A 2,735-nucleotide genomic window follows, 5' to 3' on the forward strand; every position below is an offset into this window, starting at 1 on the left:
CTCAGTGGATCAAATGACCATTTTATTTACTTATGATTCATATTATGAATTCCATGTATCTAATGGATTCATATTAACACTTCAGTGGAGGCCATCTGAGCAGTTCTGTCTCCTCTAAGGTCATTTGTACACTTGAACTAAGCTTGCAGTTCATCTGGAGTTAACTTATCTGTCTGTATATTGGTGTTGACCCTCATGTGGTCCCCATGTCTTCAACAAGCTAGCCTGGCCTGCATATGATAGAAAACGAGCTTCCAGAAGCAAGAAGCTAATGTGGGAGAGGACTATGCAAAGGATCATGCAGAAGGCAATGATTTTCAAGACAAAGAGGCATTATTTATTGAGATCACACATGAGCATCAAAACTCAAGGCAGCACCACTACCACTCACATCCTTTTATCCGTCAACTTTTTTTTTTTAATCTTTATTTATTTTTGAGAGAGAGAGAGAGAGCGTGAACAGGGGAGGGACAGACAGGCAGACACAGAATCTGAAGTGGGCTCCAGGCTCTGAGCTGTCAGCACAGAGCATGATGCGGGGTTTGAACTCCCGGACCGCGAGATCATGACCTGAGCCGAAGTTGGATGCTTAACCGACTGAGCCACTCAGGCACCCCTATCCATCAGCTTTTAATCAATTCTGTACACTGGAATTTCCTAAAGGGTATTCCAAGTGTAGTAGGAAGTATCTTTGAAATAACTGATTTTTACCTCAAGTATTCCTTGAGTATATCCTTCCCCCGTCCCAAGCTGTCTTAAGAGACATTTCCTTAGGGAATAGAACCCTAGCAGAATATGAGGAAAAGGGAGCTCTTTGTTTCTTCTGAAATTTAAAAAATTTAGCTTTTTAGGAAACAAAAACGATTCATAGCATAGAGTAAAAGATTTGTGTGGAAATCTCATGGGAAAAGCCCCAAACCATTAGATACATGGACATCAGCCCAATTTCCTAGAAACCTAAAGAAAGCAGGAAGCACTCATAGAATAGCTAAATTTCATGATAAGAAAGATGGGGCCCTGTATATTCACACAGTTTCTTGTATATAAACATGGAACAGATCAGTAAGTGGTATTCCCATCAATCTCAGAATACTATGAGAGAAAGAGAACTACTGGATTTGAAAGACATGTCTCAGCAACAATAGTACAAATCAACTCCCCAGGACCAGATAGCATTTAGGACATCACAGCAGATACTAGCATATATCAATGACACTGAGCACCAGATACACGCCACCCCACCATTCCACAGCCTCCTAAAACCTTGGCGCTGGAAGACCCCAAAACACAGACACTCACAGAGGAAATTAAGAGATCCTGACTTTCTACCAATCTGGGAACAAAGGACCAAACTAGATACGAAGTGAGTTACTTAAAAATACAAAACTGTACACTTCTTAACATATGTCAATGTATAGACCGAGATTAGTACCAACACATATAGAATAATTGATGCATGCATTGTTTTCCCAGAAAGGGTTCTCTGGTCAAATACAGTTGGGAAATGCTGGATTTTCCTTTTGGCAGTCAAATGGCCATTAACATATTAAAGTCTTAGAGAAGACCCACAGTAAAAGTAAAAGCAAAAACAAAAACAAAAAACAGCATTTTCCACATTTATTTGATAGTACTTGACCCTTTTGGAGTAACTCCATTAATTAATGATGCTGGGAACATACATTAATAAACATTGCGCTAGGGTCAGCTGGGTGGCTTGGTTGAGTGTCAACTCGTGATTTCAGCTCAGGTCACGATCGCAAGGTCGTGACATAGAGCCCTGCATCAGGCTCTGCACTAAGCGTGGAGCTTGCTTGGAATTCTCTTTCTCCCTCTCTCTCTCTCTGCTCCTCCCCCCGCCGCCACTCTCTCTTTCTCTCAAAATAAACATTAAAAAATAAAAATTGCTCTAAATTTATTTCTCCTTAAGTCACAGATTTTATCATTTCACTCATCTACTAAGAAATCATCAATGGACTTCAAATAATCTTTGGATTTTTTCTTTTTTTCAGAAAAATGTCCTTTCAAAAAGCCTCCACAACGCAACCTGCTCTAGTGATCAATTTTGTCTTTACTCTTTCCCTCTGTAAATCCTTTGCTTTAGCTGGGTCAGACACTTCACTCGTCCCTGAGCAAGTCACACTCATTTTTCTAACTATAATTCTCACCTCTCCCTCATCTCTACATTTCCACACACTAGCTAGGTAGCCATTTGGGTTCTCCACTCCCAGAAATTTCACAAAGCCTTCCTGATTTCAAATTAATTGCTCTTTTATAACACATGAGCACTTGACCCTACTACATTGGCTCATATGCTGCTTTGCACCATCAGGATTTATGCTGGTAGGTTCATATATCATCCAGCCAATCCAAATTCCTGTGGTAAACAACTGTATTTTGTGTTAGTTTTGTATTACTTTTAGGGACACCTGGGTGGCTCAGTCGGTTAAGTATCGACTCTTGATTTCGGCTCTCTTATGGTTCGTGAGATTGAGCCCCAAGTCAGACTGCTCTGAGTGTGGAGCCTGCTTGGGGTTCTCTCTCTCCCTTTCTCTGTCCCTTTCCCACTCATGTTCTTTCTCTCAAAAATAAAAATAAATATTACTTTTTTAAGAAGTTTATTTATGTTGAGGGGGTGAGAGCACATGCAGGCTCACGTGAATGGGGTAAGGGCAGAGAAAGGGAGAGAGAGAATCCCAAGCAGGCTCTGCCCTGTCAGTGCAGAGTCCAGTGCAGGG

This window comes from Panthera tigris, chromosome B1, assembly GCF_018350195.1.
Source record: "Panthera tigris isolate Pti1 chromosome B1, P.tigris_Pti1_mat1.1, whole genome shotgun sequence".
Taxonomy (NCBI): Eukaryota; Metazoa; Chordata; class Mammalia; order Carnivora; family Felidae; genus Panthera; species Panthera tigris.